We start from the raw sequence: 14,130 nt of genomic DNA, 5'->3' as shown, positions 1-14,130 counted from the left end.
TTCTTGGCAGCAATGAGCATGTCATCAACATAAAGCAGCAAATAAATGAAAGAACCATCATTTAACTTCCGGAAGTAAACACAACTATCATACATGCTCCTCAAATAACCATGACCCAACATAAAGGAATCAAACCTTTTATACCATTGTCTTGGAGACTGCTTCAATCCATATATGGATTTCTTCAATAAGCAAACATGGTCTTCCTTACCTTCAATCTCAAAACCCTGGGGTTGTTTCATATAAATTTGTTCTTCAAGTTCGCCATGTAAGAAAGCTGTCTTAACATCAAGCTGCTCTAACTCCAAATCATACATGGCAACTAAAGCAAGCAAAACACGAATAGAACTATGTTTAACAACAGGTGAAAACACATCATTAAAATCAACACCTTGTACCTGACTATAGCCCTTTGCAACTAATCGTGCTTTATACCTTGCATCTTCAACTCCTGGAATACCTTCCTTCTTCTTGAAGACCCACTTGCAACCGACAATTTTCTTAGCTGACGGCGGCTTTACAAGAACCCAAGTTTCATTACGATGAAGAGATTCAATTTCTTCATTCATCGCAATCAACCACTTTGCAGAATTATCACAAGAAACTGCTTCTGAATAGGTGGAAGGCTCACCAACTGCATCAGTTTCTTCTGCAACAGACAAAGCATATGCAACTAAATTTGCATATCTTTGTGGTGGTCGAATGTCTCTCCTTGCTCTATCTCTGGCTATGGAATACTCTTCTTCTTCAGAACTATCTTCAACAGTAGATTCAGGTGTATCTACTGGCATTTGAATAGAAGATTTGGTCTGAGAAGGACCAGAACTGCCAATATCAAGCTCCACCTGCTTCTGTGTACTATCAGTAGTACAAGGACTAGAAGACTCCTTCTTGGAAGATAACATAGACAATTCATCAAAAGTAACATCTCTACTGATTACAAATTTTGGAGATTTGGGATCAGGACACCATAATCTGTATCCTTTCACCCCAGAAGCATACCCAAGAAAAATGCACTTTTTAGCCCTAGGCTCCAATTTTCCATCATTCACGTGCATGTATGCTGGACACCCAAAAACTTTTAAATTGGAGTAATCAGCAGGAGTACCTGACCAAACTTCCTCAGGAGTTTTGAAATCAAGAGATGCAGAAGGAGAACGGTTGACAATATAACAGGCCATATTGATCGCCTCTGCCCAAAAGTCGTTTGTCAACCCTGCATTAGAGATCATACACCTTGCTCTCTCCAAAAGAGTTCTGTTCATACGTTCGGCCACACCATTTTGTTGAGGCGTCATCCTGACGGTGTGATGCCGAACAATTCCTTCATTCTTGCAGAATTCATTAAATTCACCTCCACAAAATTCCATGCCATTATCTGTTCTCAACCGCTTAATATGCTTTCCTGTTTGTTTCTCAATCAAAACTTTCCATTGCTTGAAAGTTAGGAAAACATCATTTTTATGCTTAAGAAAATATATCCAAACTTTCCTTGAATAATCATCAATGAAAGTCAACATGTACCTGGCACCACCTTTAGAAGGAGCACGAGAAGGCCCCCAGAGGTCTGAATGAATGTAGTCTAAAGTTCCTTTGGTCCTGTGAACTGCCGGCAACTGGAAGCTAACTCTCTTCTGCTTTCCAAAAATGCAATGTTCACAGAGTCCCATCTTTCCAATACTTTGACTACCAAGAAGACCTCGTTTGCATAAGATAGATAAGCCCTTCTCGCTCATGTGCCCCAATCTCATGTGCCATAATTTGGTAAAATCAGAATCAGACAAAGTTGATGTAGAAACAGCAGCAGCACCTGTAACAGTAGATCCCTGCAAAATATATAAAGTACCAGATCTGTGTGCCTTCATAACAACAAGAGCTCCTCGAGTAATTTTGAGAACTCCGTCTCCACCTGAATACCTGCACCCGATAGACTCAAGAGTGCCCAAAGAGATGAGATTTTTCTTCAAATCTGGAACATGTCTAACATCTGTGAGCGTCCTCACAATACCATCGTACATTTTAATCCGGATTGTGCCTTTGCCAACAACTTTACAAACAGCGTTGTTGCCCATTAAGACAACTCCACCTTCAGCTGATTCATATGTTGAAAACCAGTCCCTGTTGGGACACATATGATACGAACAACCCGAATCTAAAATCCACTCATTGTTAGACCTAAAATTATTTTCCGTTGCACAGAAAATGGTTCCATCATTCTCATCAGCTGCTATACTAGCTTCAGCGGATTCAGTATTTTTCTCAACAAATTTTCCCTTTTGCTTTTCTTTATTTTTCAATTTAAAGCAATCAGAGATAACATGGCCCTTCTTTTTACAATAATTGCACACCACATTTTTATGTCTGGACTTGGATCTACTTCTATTTTCTGTGTTTCTCTTTTCAGATCTACCCCGAACAAACAAGCCATCGGCTTGACTCCCACTAGTTTCCCCAGTAATGTCCCTATCTATCTGCTCTTTAGATTTTAATGCAGATTTAATTTCCCGATACGAAATTGTTTCCTTTCCATAAATCATAGTATCGCGGAAATGCTTAAAAGACTGGGGAAGGGAACACAAAAGTAATAGGGCTTGATCTTCATCATCAATTTTCGAATCTATATTCCCCAAATCCATAATAATGGAATCAAATTTATCAAGATGGGAGAGTATAGATGTACCTTCAGACATCCGAAGCATGTACAAACTCTGCTTCAAATATAGCCGATTCTCGACTGTCTTCTTCATATACAAGGCTTTCAATTTATCCCACATAGCCTTGGCCGAAGTCTCCGTTGCTACCTCACGCAATACCTCATCGGAGAGATTTAAGATTATGCTGGATCTGGCCTTCTTATCCATATCGGCGAAATCCGCATCCTTTACATCTTCTGGTTTGTTCTCGATTCCGTGAATCGCTAGATCAACTCCGTCTTGAACAAGAATGGCCTCCATCTTGAGCTGCCACATTCCGAAGTTGACATTCCTGTCGAATTTCTCGACAACCGTCTTTGTTATCGTCATTGTTGCCACAAAATCTGTAACGTGAAGTTTGTCTCAAAAAACTGGCCAAACAAATATGCAAGTCTCGTGAGCGGGCCCCACAGGGTGAGCGGACCCCACGAGATAAGCGGGCCCCACGGGATGAACGGACCCCACAAGGTGAGCGGACCCCACGGATGAACGGACCCCACAGGATGAGTGGGCCCCACAGGATGGACGGACCCCACCAGATGAACGGGCCCCACCAGATGAACCTGTCTTGCAAAATATAACAACCAGCTCTGATACCAGTTTGTTAGGACCGGGCCAGGAATAGACAAACTCAAGTTAGCACAAAGTAGGCGGTATAACCGACCATATAATAGATAGGCGGTAGATACCAGCCATATAATAATTAGGCGGTAAAACCGACCATATAAAGACGGATAACAAAGCAAATAAAAGACACAGAAGATTTACGTGGTTCGGTCAAATTGACCTACGTCCACGGGCGAGGGAGGAGCAATATTTCTACTATGAAGAAGAAATACAAAAGACCGTAGGAAAGTGGTTCCTAGGCCAATAGGCACTTACAAAAGAGTTTAGAAAATATTCCTAAACTCAAATCAAGAGAGCCTAAAATATTTAACTGAATGGGCTAGATGACTCAAGAAGCTAATAGCCCATATAACTCTCTTGAGTGGTGCAAGTTAAATCCTTCAATGGACCCTTCTATTTATAGGCCTCGAGTAGCCGGCTTCTCTTCAGCAGGCTCCGATGTGGGATGAAGGAAAAACAAAAATTATGCCACAAAGTTAGTCAACATTTGCGGCCGTTGAAATCAACAAAAGCTACATAAATCAAGCTCGCACGTTGATGGGTAGATGAGTTTCAGTAGTTTTAGAAGGTTTCGAGCAAGCTGACTAAAATTTTGTCGAAAGTTCATATTTTTTTAGCTCCATTCTATATCAGTTTTCCTCTGTTCGTACATTCTATCTTGCGCTTAATGATGGTTGCATGGAATCTGGTGAGTGTTTGGGTTCAAAGTTTTTTTAAAACCATTGCAAACCTCCTGGATTGCTAAGTTGTTCAAAGTTGCAGAAATTTTGTGTTTCTTAGATTTTGTATATTCTTTCCATCTAAATCTTTGCATGTGGATGTTGTTTAGCTTAGATAATGGACTGTGTAGTTTGGGTAGCTTTGATATGAAACTTTGACGACTGATTGGAATATTGGTTGCTTTGGACGAAATGTTGGAGAGTTCCTTTGCAAAGAAAAATGTCTTTTCTTCTATTGCTGAGGTTTTTTTTTGGTTTCGCACATTCCTGCCTTGGCAATCTTGTTGGCTGATGTGAAGTAATTCATTTTATCCCTTTGATGTTAGTTCTTGGTTGTTCATGTTGGAAGAATTCGAGGGTTGTCTTGTTGTTTGGATATTTTTGCTGGTGTCTAAGACAGTGATTTGAAGCTGCAAGTTTTGCAGCAAAGGAAAAATATCGCAGAAGTGCATCAAAGTTTTTTCTCCGTAGCTTTGCATGAATTTCTTCCAATAATGTGCATTGTTAAAGGATGTTCAGCCATGTTTAATGGGAGTAATTGCAAAGCTGTGTGTATGAATCTGCTTTGTTGAATTTGCTGAACCTTGTGCTTAAAGATTATGTAGCAGAGCGTTGCCGATAGCTTCATTAATTTGTAAAGTTTTGCTGCAGCATGTTTCTCACGTAACATTGCATGAACTTGCATGAAAGGTTTTCAGCTTTTGCCTCTTGGCCCCTTAGGTTTCCCTTTATCTTACTATGGCCCAATCATATTCTAATTTCTTGCAATTGAGTCCTAAAGTAAATGCATTTTCAACCATTACTTGACCCTTTCTTTGCTCTTGGACCCTTGTATTTCCTAAAACGTTTAAATTGGGTTTGAGTGATTGATTAATATTGGCAATTGGGTCCTTGGTAGTTTTTCTAATTTAGAAATTTGATCAATAATTTTACTTTTTTGGAATTGTGCATTATTGGATTTCATTTAAGTCTCAATTAGGAAAGATTTTGGGTGGTTTGTTAGTACCCCTTTTGAAATTTCTAAGATGTTTTGAGTTTCCTTTTTGCCTTTCATTGTACTTATCTTTAAAGTGGTGCATTAATCCTTTGCTTTGATGGTTTTAGTCCGAGTTATCCCTTTTCTTTGGTGACTCTAGCCCAAGTTGAGTTTTGTTTACTTTACTAACATCATGAATGGGGAGGTATAATTTCTTTTATTTTTTTTGTCTCTCTCCTATGTGATCCAACGTGCTAAGTGAGAATTGCATGTCTACTTGTTTCCCTTGCCTTTCCTTAATTCCTTTCATTTATTTCATTTACTTTTGTTTTATTAAGTTATTCGTTTATGGGGTATGTGTACACCTCTTGATTTGTAATAGATAGGGCTTTGAGAGCATTTTTATTCATTTTTCCCCTTCCCCTTTTTGTTTTAGTTAGCCAATGTAATAGGTTCATTAGTTTGATTGCTTGCTTTTGTTTCTACGTGTTAATTTGCTTTATTAGGTTCTTGCATTTAGTCGAGCATGCTAAGTGTTATGTGCTACGTGTTTATAGGTGATTGGCATGTTTACTTGCTTTCTATAGTCGTAGATGAATGTGATGGATGAATGCACGTCACCACACTAGTCCAACGCTAGTTGTGGCTCATTATCCCGTTTTCCACTAGTCCAACGCTAGTAGGAATCCATAGATATGGGCTAGTCCAACGCTAGGCCCTTAGGGATTTCCCTCGCTAGTTCATGATCGCATGCTTTCATTAAATTTCATGCATTTTTAGTAGTTTCACATTTGGCATGCTCCTTCAATCCTTTCCCCTTCATTTTAGGATTTTGCATCCTCATGCTAGTTGTAGGGTCCATTTGCTGGAGAGTCCCCTTTCGGTAAGGGAAACGAGCGAGTGTGGCTACAAAATAGCCTTAGCACGCTAGTTCTTCTTTCTAATCAAACGGAAAATTGAAGTCGTGAAGTCAGGAGTCATTCCCGTACCCGACTTTATGTATTCCTCTAGGTTCATACACTCTCATTTTTTATCATATCACCTTCTCATTTTTTAAATCCACCATTTCTCACCACTTATACCTTTCTCAATCCACATTTTCTCACCACTTTCTTTTCATTTATTTATTTTTCTACCTCACAAATTGCACCCAATTGCACTTATATTTACTACCATTACTTTCATCCACTTGCACACAAACACCTTTATTTTCTCAATTGACACACATGCACTTTTCTTACATTTGCACACTTACACTCATACTTGAGTCCTCATTTGCATCGTTCGCGACCTCTATGAAGGCTTTCCTTATTGGCCATCACAACTAATGTGATTGGGACCAAAAGGCCTCACAAGAGACATTTTAGATATAGGATTGCATTTTTTTTCTTTTCGCATCCATTAGTCATATCCAACATGCGACACATACTTTGGGTAGAAGAATTAGGAAAAGTGGGGCTAAGTCACGCAACTAGCTTTGGCTAGGGTAAGGGAGTGTCTTAGGCTTTGCCTTTGCCTTCTCCCTTATCAAATGTGACCCCCGATCCCTTTCTTTGGTTACGTAGACCTAAACGTTCTTTAAAAGGGTTTGTTTACTTTTTTCTTTTAAAAACAAAAAAAAAATCATTTTTGGGTGACTTGGTATACCCTAACTCTATACGAAGTGGCGACTCCATTTTTCATCCAAAAAACCCTTTTTTGAACTTTATTTGGCCAAACCGTCGCATTTCACAATCCCACGGCCTTTTATTTTCACTTTCACACACGTTCACATACATATCTCACACACTACTTTCACACCTTCAAAAAGTGGGCCGCGACAGTTGGCGACTCCACTGGGGACTTCCTAAGTGGGTCCAAGCATTTGATTTAACCATTCTTTTCCTTTTTCTACCCTTTTTATGCATAGCATTTGGATATTAGGGTTGCATTTTTCATTTTAGGACCTTTTGCCTCGCGCACGTATCAAACTACTCCCTCACTCACGTATGTATGATTGGTTGTTTGGATGTATGTTTTACTTGTTTTATCTTGCGCATTGCATTGCATTTGGGGGGGTGTGTGTGTCACCTTTAGAGCCTCGCGTTGGTTCTCAACCCCTTCCCTCAAAATAGGGAACACTTCATACGTGCACGTTTATTTACTGTTATCCCATTTTCTTTTATTTTCGTGGGCGCTATCCCACACCGCCTTGTAGGATTAGGATCGATTACCTTGGGTAGGCGGATGGTGTGCATTGCGCCCATAGCGCTACCTAAGGGATCACTCGAGCCACCGATCGAAGGTCTTGGGAGTGATGACCCTTTGCCTTTTGGTCTGAAGGCTTGGGAGCTGAAGCCTTATCGAGTCTAGTTGCATTAGTAAGCCCCAGCCTCATGCATCCATATTAGAGTTTTCCTAGGCGCATTAGGCACGAGGGAAGGGGTTCCACCCCTTTTACTTGCTTTTTATGGCATTTCTTTTCTTATTTGCTCCCAATATGTTATGTGTACTATCAATTGCACTAATCATTTCATTGTTTTCTTGGCTTGCATTCACGTGCCTTAGCAATAAGAGACCTCTTTGGCATTCTTTTAGTGACTTACCCACTAGATAACTCACATGTTTAAATTTCAGTCATTACACTTAATTTTCAATAAGTACATTTCATTTTTAGACCTTTTCCCCCGATGCATTATTTACGTCCTTTAGGCCATATTTGTCACATATTTACATCGCTTTAATAAAGGGCATCATGCATCCACCTTAGAAGGGAATGCCACATAGGGAATCCCGTTTTAGAAATCAGCCACCCCATGTCTCGAATATATAATCCAATGAGGCTTGCACGTTTACCTTTCTCGTACCATCCGAAGGGGTAGTGCACAAGGTAAGGTAAGGATCCGATCTTTTTGAAGAGAATAAAGCAACTTTTGCACATTAGAATATGAGCGTCTAATAATCACTTTTTGGCCATTTTTAAACCTAACTGGTGAAAATTCCCTTGCGTAAAAGGACATTAATTTGAAGAAATTCACAAATGATTTCTCATTGTTGAGATGATAAATATAGAGGCCAAATCTTGATTTTAGAAGGCTCATAAACTAATTTTTTTGAAACCACCAATGGCCGGATGATTCAATCGATCCATTTTGTCAATTCATAATCAATTTTGAATAAACCATCATTTGACCAATTTACCCTTTTTAGGGTCAACCGGTCGATTTTTGAATAAACCATCAATTCATTTGACCAATTTACCCTTTTAGGGTGATTTGGTCGATTTTTGCATAAATCATCAATCTCCATTTCATTCATTTGGCCAATTTACCCATTTTTAGGGGTAATCGAGTTGATTTTTGAAGAGATCAACAATTTCATTCAATTCAGTTGACCAAGTTTACCTATTTTTAGGGCAATTCGGTCGATTTTGAATAAATCATCATTTCACTCAATCTGTTTGATCATTTGATTTCATTTAATTCATTTGATTAATTTAATTCATTTTTAGGGTTATCCATTCAATTTTGAATAAATAATCAAATTTCGTCAATGCATTTGACCATTTTACCCTTCTTAAGGTAATCTAGTCAATTTTTGAATAAATCATCAATTTCATCATATCCATTTGACCAAATTTGCCTCTCTTAGGGTTTCAGTCTAAGGTTCACTGAATGACCTAGTCTAAACATTGCAATCCTATCAAGAATAGGCTCTGTCTCACATCATTTTTGGCGTCAATCAAAACAAGCAATCCATTCGGACTTTATGTCTTGTCTCACTCCAATTGGCCAAATTTTTCAAATCATTTTTTCACCCAATCGGTTGATCGGATTCATCAGGTATTGTATGGTGCCTACCCTAGAGGATTGCATTTTCATGCTAGGCCTACCCTTGGCATAAAAGGGTTCCCCCATAGGACATGCATACCGATTTTGTAGTCTTGCCTACTAACTCTGGGTATTTTTCTTTTTTTCCCCCTCCCCTGCATTCATAAAAATGTTTCAATAAGGTGAAAATATTTCCCTATATTGGATAACAATTTTTGATCCGATAAAGTTCGGAAAGTATTATTTGATTCTTGGGCAGATCCAACAATGAAAACATGAAGGATCCATCTGCAAGCGTTAGGCTGAAGCCTCTAAGAGATTTCATAATTGCTTTCAAGGAAAATTCCGTATATTTGACTTGTTAATACATTTTTGTGCCAAAAGAAAAGGAGACAAAAAGTGTATATATGTGGAGCTCTTTAGAAGTTTTCTCTTCTCATTTGTATTATAATTGAACGAGAAATTTTGTTCTAAACTTTTTTCAGCAATAAAGTTTTTGGATAATTATTGTTTTGTGTATATTCATGTACATTTCATTCTTTTGCTCATTGGAGATTTCGTGATGAATTTTAAGAAAATAAGACCAAATTGGGATTTTCTCAACCTCCAGCCTGAAAATTCACAAGTGTATGCTTTCTAAAATCCTTACACTCGATTGGTGATCCGAGCTGTACAATAAGGGTGCTCAGAAAAATAAGAGAGGTCACTCGAAAGGCCCAATGAGATACCTTTTCTCTTTCACTGTACAATTCATATTTTTACCCACTTCTATTAACCCCGAAATAAAATCAGTCACATTAATTGATAAAATTGCAAATTGGGGCAATCTTTGTTTGGAAATGTCCACTGTGTCCAATTAGATTCAATTCACATCTCAGTGAAAGCAAAAGTGTACATTATTCTTGTTTGTTTTGAAAATTCGGAATGATACTTCAAGCGTTCGTTTCCCTATCCATACAGTTTTTATCATTTGCTCTCCCATTTGAGCCTTCAAAAAAATAATTTTGTTTCAAATAAGAGTCTTAAAGCTCACTACCCTACATTGAAAAATTTTCAAATATCAAAACGAAATGGATTCTCAATGAGCGTTTCGTCACTGTAGTTGTCATGGAGCGTAAGAATGATGCTTTGGCCATCGTTTCTACAATCTAAACACTGTTTACCCCTTGCATCCTCATTTGAGCTAAATAGGTGGTTCTTTTCAAAAGCACTTACGATCGCACCCCACATTGGGGAAGGAGATTGGAGAATTTTTCCAAAAGAGGGAAAAGGCAAAAATGCTAAAACTAAAAAGGGAGAGAACTGCAATTTAGGGAAATTTGATTCTACCTGAGCTTCAATTTTGAGGAGAGAAAAAGAGAAAAAGAAGGAAGGGTGTCCGGCAAATCACCCGTGTTTCACAGATGTAGATGAATATGAGTCTTCCTCGATCAATTAATTCAGATGCAGGCAAGGAATTTCGTATTAATGGAAGTTTCCTTTCAGAGTTAATGTAAGGAACGGAATAAAAAGTCAGGTCCTCTTCTTTTCCAATCAAACATTCTATCCCTAGTTATCCCTTTTGAGCTTTCGGAATAAATTATTTCGTTTGGCAACCCCTGAGAATCGCAAACTCCACACTGGGGCAAGTTTTGAGTTGAAAAAGAAAGAAAAGTCCCAAGAGGTGAAAAGTGCTAAAACAACAAAAAGCAAAAGACAGAAAAGGAGAAAAGAGAACCTCGGTTGAGCATAAACTGGGGCAAATTTTTGAAAAAGTTCAAAAGAATGGCAAAAGGCCGAAAAAAAGAGAACAAAATGAAAGAGAAAAGAGCCTCAATTGAAAATAAACTGGGGCAAGTTCTGATTTAACCCTAAAAGAGGGTTGATACAATAATGCGATCTCAGATCATTTAAGCCACTTTTAAAATCTACCTTCAAGCTTTAACTTTTCTAAGCATCCCACCAGACCCCATTACAAAAATCGAAAGTCCTGACTTCTGTTCTTTGCAATATCTCTGCCAAGAAACTCTCTAATTGACAAGTGATGCTCCTATACTGATGCCAAGAAATTTTTTGAATGTATTTCTGAATTGATTAGCTGTGAAGTTGACAGTGCTCATCATGTGAAAACCCGTAAGGGCACCCTTAGAAAAAGAGAAGAGAGAAAGCGAGGAAAATAAATGCAAGGAAAATGCAAAGACATTCAATGCTGAAATTCCCTGTTGAGTGGTGATAAAAGTCAAACAAAGTTTAGGATCTTCAAGTTCAAAATAGGGGCAATTTGGGAAAATAGCGATCTTCAGTGCAATGTTCTTGAAAATCTTATTTCTTTAACTATCGCTTTCAAGCCACATTACAAGCTCATAAAGTCCATCGCTGACTTATTCGTCATGACAATTTAAAGTGAGGACCATGTTTCTAAGGAATCCATCAATCATTTATGATCATAAGGGTATGGCCAGTTTTCACATGTTTAGCTATCGTTTCTGCCCATACGTTGCAAGCTTAAAACTTGTATGTTGACTAAGTTTTCTTGAGAAATAAGGGTGACAAACTCTTTGCTTTCACTAAGATGTGATATTGAATGGATTATATACAATTTGGGCACAAAAATAAGACAGATCCTAACCTCTCATTTTTCTTAGCTACCTCAAAGTCAGAAATAAGATCACTTGATTGGTCATGAAAGAGGAGCTAACAAAGAGTGGTGACCCATTACCCTAAGCATTGATCCTAAAGTGGGAAAGAAATCTTTCGTAATTTGGTACTATTTTGAGAAATTCATCATGAAATTTTTTGTATGAGTTTAAGAAAGACGCTTATATTTCTTCACATTGTATAGGAAACACAGTTTTTTACATTGTTCAAATAAATGGGGTGTCATCCAAACAAATTTTTTACAATTAAATGGGCCCACACTGGGGCAAAATTTCATTTGAGGGATTTTGTAAAATGAGCCCATATTGGGGCAAATTTGTATTTGTGAGGTTTTCACAAAAATAAGCTCATACTGGAGCAAATTTTCATTTGAGGGATTTTGTAAAATGAGCCCATATTGGGGCAAATTTGTATTTGTGAGGTTTTCACAAAAATAAGCCCATACTGGGGCAAATTTTCATTTGAGGGATTTTGTAAAATGAGCCCATAGTGGGGCAAATTTTTATTTGTGAGGTTTTCACAAAAATAAGCCCATACTGGGGCAAATTTTCATTTGAGGAATTTTGCAAAATAGGCCCATATTGGGGCAAATTTTCGTTTATGAGATTTCGCAAATTGGGCCTACATTGGGGCAAATTTTTTGTAATACATTTGAGGTTTTCGCCAAAGAAATCAAATAATACATTTTCGAATCAATCACGCTATTCTTTTCATGAAACTTAAGTGCATGTTATACTTTGGTAAGCCCCTGTGCAGGTATTTATTGCTGAAATCGACGAAAAAGCATCTGGTGATGTGGAAGGCTGATGCCGAAGAAAGGGAAGAAAATAAAAAGGTCCAATGGTCCAATAACAACATATTGGGGCAATTTTTATATGACTGTGGAGTATCACCCAAGAATTGAAGGATTTAGACCAGAGAAGAGGTGAATCAAAGTTTTAAGGAGGAGCAACCCTGCCATAATGCAAATCAAATGATCGGTTGCGCAATAATTGGTAGAGACTGGGGCAAAAAAAAATATTTCTTGAAAAGTTTCTCCCAAACGAAAAGGAAAATGGAAAAATCAAAAAATTAGGTTTAACTTCTTATTTCTTGAAGAAATCAATCTCTAATTTGGCAAGTCTCAGCGTCCGCCGCGCACCTTTCTACCTCCTTTCTTGACAACCATATTTAATTCATTGACTTCAACCACCGTTAGCATCGAGTCTATCTCACTAACGTGTGCGTTTTCATTCCACCACCGTTAGCATCGAGTCTATCTCACTAACGAGTGTGTTTTCATTCAACCACCGTTAGCATCTAGTCTATCTCACTAACGTGTGCGTTTTCATTCCACCACCGTTAGTATCGAGTCTATCTCACTAACGAGTGCGTTTTCATTCAACCACCGTTAGCATCGAGTCTATCTCACTAACGTGTGTGTTTTCACTTCAACCACCGTTAGCATCGAGTCTATCTCACTAACGAGTGCGTTTTCATTCCACCACCGTTAGCATCGAGTCTATCTCACTAACGTGTGCGTTTTCACTTCAACCACCGTTAGCATCTTCACTTCAACCACCGTTAGCATCGAGTCTATCTCACTAACGTGTGCGTTTTCATTCCTACCACCGTTAGCATCGAGTCTATCTCACTAACGTGTGCGTTTCATTCCACCACCGTTAGCATCGAGTCTATCTCACTAACGTGTGCGTTTCATTCCACCACCGTTAGCATCGAGTCTATCTCACTAACGTGTGCGTTTTCATTCCACCACCGTTAGCATCGAGTCTATCTCACTAAACGTATCTAACGTATGCGTTTTTATTCTGCCATCGTTAGCATCGAGTCTATCTCACTAACGTGTGCGTTTTCATTCCACCACCGTTAGCATCGAGTCTATCTCACTAACGAGTGCGTTTTCATTCAACCACCGTTAGCATCGAGTCTATCTCACAAACGTGTACGTTTTCATTCTACCACCGTTAGCATCGAGTCTATCTCACTAACGTGTGTGTTATTTTTCAGTCTATCTCCGTTAGCATTGAGTTCATCCCACAACGTACTTTTCTATTTTCAATTCTCATGGCAGGCTCGGGTTTTATCCCTCCGACCTCGGCAGGCTCGGGTTTTATCCCACAGACCGCTTTTATCTTCGTTGGGCATGGGTTTTATCCCTCCGACCTCGGCAGGCTCGGGTTTTATCCCACAGACCGCTTTTATTTTCGTTTGGGCATGGTTTTATCCCTCCGACCCCGGACCGCCTTTTTAATTCGATTGGCATGGGGTTCTATCCTCCGACCTTGGCAGGCTCGGGTTTTTATCCCACTGACCGCTTTATTTTCGTTGGGCATGGGTTTTATCCCTCCGACCTCGGCAGGCTCGGTTTTATTTTAGTTGGGTTTGGGTTTTATCCCACCAACCTCGGCAGGCTCGGGTTTTATCCCACTGACCGTTTTTATGTTCGTTGGGCATGTGTTTTATCTCTCCAAACCTCGGCAGGCTCGGATTTTATCCCACTGGCCGTTTTTATTTTCGTTGGGCATGAGTTTTATCCCTCCAAACTCGGCAGGCTCGGGTTTTATCCCACTGACCGCTTTTATTTTCGTTGGGGCAGGCTCGAGTTTTATCCCACTGGCCGTTTTTATTTTCGTTGGGCATGGGTTTTATCCCTCCAATCTCGGCAGGCT

Source organism: Coffea eugenioides, chromosome 2, assembly GCF_003713205.1.
Source record: "Coffea eugenioides isolate CCC68of chromosome 2, Ceug_1.0, whole genome shotgun sequence".
NCBI classification, from domain to species: domain Eukaryota; kingdom Viridiplantae; phylum Streptophyta; class Magnoliopsida; order Gentianales; family Rubiaceae; genus Coffea; species Coffea eugenioides.
Note: the sequence above shows the minus strand (reverse complement) of the source record.